At 41.5% G+C, this 5,509-nt stretch overlaps 2 non-coding genes across 2 annotated transcripts; both read left to right on the top strand.

Moving 5' to 3' along the window:
* The first annotated feature begins 402 nt into the window (after positions 1-402).
* LOC120259693 lies at positions 403-509 on the top strand. The gene has a single exon (XR_005536249.1). It is a non-coding gene; the product is annotated as a small nucleolar RNA R71 (small nucleolar RNA).
* A 3,722-nt stretch (positions 510-4,231) lies between these two features.
* Positions 4,232-4,338, top strand: LOC120259650. Its single transcript, XR_005536207.1, has one exon. It is a non-coding gene; the product is annotated as a small nucleolar RNA R71 (small nucleolar RNA).
* The last annotated feature ends 1,171 nt before the right edge of the window (positions 4,339-5,509 follow it).

The raw sequence follows: 5,509 nt of genomic DNA on the forward strand, positions 1-5,509 counted from the left end.
CCTTGTGGCCTTTGTCCCCCAATATAATCAACATTCTCAATTGGGGTGACGGAGGAACTAGCAATAAGACATTGGGCGACTCCATGCCTTTCACCACAAGTGCTACAACTCATCACCGACTCTGACTTCGAGCTACTACCCATGAGCATGTCTATCATTCGAGATAACACATCAACCTTTGCGGCAAGAGCATCATTAGCATTAACTTCATAAATTCTGGCCACTTTTTGTGGTGCACCTCTTGAGGCCCAATGAGAATCATTGCTTGCCATTGATTCAAGGAGTTGCTCAACTACGTCGAGGTATTTGTTAATAAGAGATCCACCAGCTGCAGCATCAATTAATTAACGAGTTGTATAGTTCAACCCGTTGTAGATGATCTGCATCTGCATCCAAGAAGCAAAGCCGTGATGGGGGCATCTTCGATGGAGATCCTTAAATCTTTCATAAGCTTCAAATAGAGTCTCCGATTCTCCTTGTTTGAAGGCTAAAATTTCTTGCCTTAGCTTCACCGCTTTGCTTGGAGGAAAATACTTCCCAAAAATTTTTCAACCTTATCTTTCCATGTTTTGATCGATCCCGGTGGTAAGGATGTGAGCCACCGATATGCCCCATCTCTCAAACTAAATGGGAAGAGTTGAAGCCGGATCGCATCATCTGTCACTCCATTTATCTTGAAAGTGGAATAAATTTGGAGAAAACGGGCAAGATGATCATGAGCATCCTCATTCGCAAGACCATTAAATTGGACTGAATTCTGGATCATGCCGATGGTGCTTGCCTTGATTTCAAAATTGTTTGTGGAAATGGATGGTGCTTGAACACTGAATTCTTCACCCGTGAACTGCAGCCTTTCATATTCAGATAAGGTACGTCTTTCTTCCGCCATGATTACAGATTCTGTGTCCTCAATTTTGATGTTTCCTTCACTAATGCTTTCACCCACTTCTCTAAGTCTTCGATGCAAAGTTCTCTCAATTTTACTGTCTTATGCAACTAAATTTGATGGATTTGCACGTGTCATACACAGTACCTTGCAAAGTCAATAAAGATAAAGAAAGTTAAGCTCAAAAAGAAACAAGACAAAAGAAAAGATGAAATAAAAAGAAAAGAAAGAATGGTTAGAGCAATAAGCTAGAAGTTTCCTAGAATTCCTTAAAGTCCCCGGCAACGGCGCAAAAACTTGATTGATCGCCCGCAAGTGTACGGGGTCGCCAAGTAATACCTTGTTTAAAAGCCCAAGGATCATATTCCACTAGGCTAAGGAGCTCCTATTACTCCTCCATCACTCACTTTCTAACATTACAAATTAAGCATGGTCTACTAATCTAATAGATGCAAGAATGTAAATAAAACACAAGTATAACAATTCCAAGGCAAGCAAGAAAATCACAAGAGCAATGATGATAAGAACAGGCCTAGGGATGAGGATTCCTAAGAGGGGTCATCATGATGTATAGATGAATAAGAAAAAAATAGCAAGGGTGATTTAGACCGACGGACCTCAAAATAGTTCAACCCCAATTTCTCGGCGGTTAAACCCTAATCCCGTACAAATGATGACAAGGATCTCTTCTTAATCATGTTCCTACAATTGCATTAAGTGAATAGAGATATGCAACAAGGATACACTTAACCTAAGTTCATCCTCATGGTTCGGAGGGGCAACCTACATCCAATTTCTCGGTATGTTGGTCAAAGATCTCCCCTTCCAGCTCAAAAATGATCTAGTACACGCGAGTAGGTCTCGTCTACATGTACAACTCAAACAAGAACTAAGGATTTCTCCACATAATAGTTCTAGGCATAAAACACAATGAGCTAAACCATAAATCACACCAATGCATTCCAAATAAAAGTGAAGCATCCAAAATACATGATGAACCCCCCAAGGTTCAACTACATCTGGTGGCCTTGGGGGTCTAGTGTGCCATCACACAAACAAGTATCTCAAACACAACAAAAACAAGAAGTAAATGCATAAATGGCACTCCCTAGTCCGAATGATGATGAGGAGGGAGAATGCCGGCCGAATGATGCTTCTTCTAGCCCAAGGAATGACGAATGCTCCTCCTCCTTTGATGATGAAGCTTTCCCCTTGAAGTTCAAGCCCCTTGATCTTCCCAAGCCTCAAAACAAACTCTACCCAAAATGATGTCTTCGTTCCTCTCCTTTCCCCCAAATGGTGGCTGCCCCAAAAAGCTCTTCCAAAAAGTTCTCTCCAAAATAGGTCCTCAATTCTCCCCCAAAATCACCCTATATACAACTCATCATACCCTCCAAATGGCCTCAATCCCGGGTGGTATCCCCACCTCAATGAGGACCTCATTAAGGTGGTATACCGGCTTAACGAGGTACTCATTAAGCCCCTCATTGACAATGTTTGGGGTAGGCAATCTCCACAAATGCTCTCAGAATAGTGTCTATACTGGCTCAATGAGCACCTCATTAAGCCAGTATGCCTTCAAATCAATTATCTTCTTCATTGGCTATAGTGATCATCCCGGGCTCAATCCAGGGTAGCATTGAGGCCGTATGCCATGATTAAATTCCTTACTCGAAAACCCACCATGTGCTACAGTGATTTTGCTAAAATGCCACTACTGCAATTCTCCAGCTATAGTAATATGCTACACTACCGTGACCTGGTTTTCTTCTCTTTTTCTCCCAAATTATATCTTCGTGTCCTCCGTGGCATTTCCGTGCCCTACAAGACAAATAACACACGATTAAGCATAAAACGGGCATCAATTCTTATACAAATACATGCTAGACGCAACAAATACATATACTAAAATACGTACATTTAGACACTTATCAAGAGGGTGAGTCGAGAGGTAGCGGAGCGTCCCTTTTCCCCTCCGGTGTAATCTATCCTACCTCCACGTTCCAAGAGTTCTTTGCGGCCATAGTAGAGTGAATGGGTTAAGGGATGACCTTCCGCTTGGGCTTAGTTGTGAATTCAACGGAGTGAAGCATTGAAGTGATTTTAGCACCTAAGGCTTAATTGTGGTTAGAGACCTTCCACCTGGAGCAAAGGGTTAGGTCTATACATAGGAATAGGGTTTATCACTTGGAATCCCTAGAACTCATTGCAATTCTATACGAGTTCGAGGTTGAGAGGTTATTCAATTTCTCCTCCGGGACATGTATAGAGTTAGGCATGGTTAACCTTAGATTTCGGACCATGTATTAAAGGATCTCCACGACTAATTAATGCATTAGTTAGAAAGCATAATAGGGGGTTTTTGCACTTGAAACGATTGTCCTAGGCGGAACAATATCTAGGTATCCCATTTATCGTCGATTGCCTCCCCTATCTTTTACTTGCGCCTCCTTTATCTTTTCTTATTTTCGTTTGCATTGAGTTTGTTTTCACATCACTTTTAACATATTTTCATTCTAGTTAAATAGCAATCTTGGTGGTTCTAAGCACTATTCCCTGTGGATTCGACTACCCTCTCACCGGGGTATTATTACTTCAACACCCATGCATTTGCGGTTTACACGCATATTCGGTCATGTCAGTCTCTCTACTAGTGACTTCATAATTTGCCCCACTTGATTCTCTAAATTTTGCAATGATGTTGTGTGGTTGTGAAGTGTGGATTCAACCGATTGAAATCTTGTGTCTGATGATTGAATAAACATGGTTAAAGCCTTCTCTAGATCAGTCATCCTAGTTTCCAAACTTGAAACTCGATTCTCCATGTTCAGGACTTGTTGTTGTTGTTGGAAACTAGTTGGTGCCATGGCCTTTCGTTGCCCTTGACTATTTCATGAAAGATTTGGGTGGCCCCTCCAACCCGGATAGTAGGTATTGCTATATGGATTGCCTTGGCTTCTCATTGCATTACCCACAAAATCCGCTTGTTCAACCGAGGATGTACCACCAATAGAAATCGTGCAATCGGATGAAGCATGTCCTCCCCCACACCCAGTGCAACTAGTCAAGGCCGCCACTCTAGGAGAAGTTAAAGTATCTAACTTCTTGCTCAATGACTCAACCTGGGCTGCCAATGAAGTAACTGCATCGATCTCATAAAGTCTAGATATCTTTTTTCTGTCTCTTATGTTCCACTGATAACTGTTCATAGTCATTTCTTCAATGAGATGTCGGGCTTCTTCAGGGGTCTTGCTTCCTAAGGTACCTCCTTCTACAGTATCAAGTAACTGTCTTGTGCTCGGGTTTAACCCATCATAGAAAGTCTGAATGATCATCCACCTGGGGAATCCATGTTGAGGACATTTCCGCAGGAGCTCCTTGAACCTATCCCATGTCTCAAAAAGAGACTCCAATTCCGTTTGCACAAAGGATGAAATTTCATTCCTGAGCTTCCCAGATTTTCCAGGAGAGAAATATCGGGCAAGAAAAGCTTCTACCATCCCCTCCCAAGTATTAATTGATGCTCTAGGTAATAAATATAGCCACTGTTTTGCTCTCTCTTTCAAGGAAAATGGGAAGGCCCCAAATCTGACAGCATCATCCGTAACTCCATTAGTCTTAAGCATGTCACACACTTCCAAGAAATTCTTGATGTGGTTTTCCAGATCCTTATCGTCCAAACCATTAAATTGTGCCGACTGCTGTATGAATGCTAGCTTTAGCTCAAAATTCTAAGCCGTAATCGGTAGCTGCACAATACTAGATTGTGTGCCCAGAACTACGGGTCTGGCATAATCTGATAGTGTTCTCTGCTGCTCATTCTGCTCTGCCATATTACCTAACCCTTCACCTTCTACCTCAGCTTGATTTGTTTGTTCTTGCACGGGTTTTTTTCCCCTTCTACGAAGTGTTCGCTCAAGTTCAGGATCTCCTTCAACCAATATTGAAGGGTTCCCTCGGGTCATAACCTAGAGCTGGAACCAAAGAAAGAAAAACACATCAGAACTATGGAAGATTAAGAAAATATGAAATAGAATGAATGATGAATAGCTAAAATAGCAAAGTATAAATTGTTTGTAAAACACCTATTCCCTGACAATGGTGCCAAAAACTTGGCAATGCCCTTTTGCATGTGTGCCGCAAGTGCACGGGTTTGTCGAAGTAATAATATCCTAGTGAGTGGGTAGTCATATCCATAGGTAATAGTGATAAAAAACACAAAGATTGCTATTTAACTAAAGTGAAGATGGACCGATAGTGGAGTGAATAATATCAATATGAAAAGAAATAAAAACAATTAGAAAGAGAGACACTACAAAAACTGAGAGGAAAGGCAATCGATAGAAAGTAGGGCACCCGGACATTGCTCCCCTTAAGACTATTGCTTCAAGTGCAAAACCAACTATTATGATTTCTAACTGATGCTTAATGAGCCGTGGAAATCCTAAAATACATGATCCCAAACCTAAGGTCAACCGTGACTAACCCTACACTATGCCCCGGAGGAAAAATCACTTAATCTCGATACCTCACACTATACAAAGTTACTTAAAGTTCTAGGGACTCCAAGTGATAAACCTTATTCCCTAACATAGATCTAACCCTTTGCTCAAGGCGAAAGAC

This window comes from Dioscorea cayenensis, chromosome 4, assembly GCF_009730915.1.
Source record: "Dioscorea cayenensis subsp. rotundata cultivar TDr96_F1 chromosome 4, TDr96_F1_v2_PseudoChromosome.rev07_lg8_w22 25.fasta, whole genome shotgun sequence".
In the NCBI taxonomy this organism is placed as follows: Eukaryota; Viridiplantae; Streptophyta; class Magnoliopsida; order Dioscoreales; family Dioscoreaceae; genus Dioscorea; species Dioscorea cayenensis.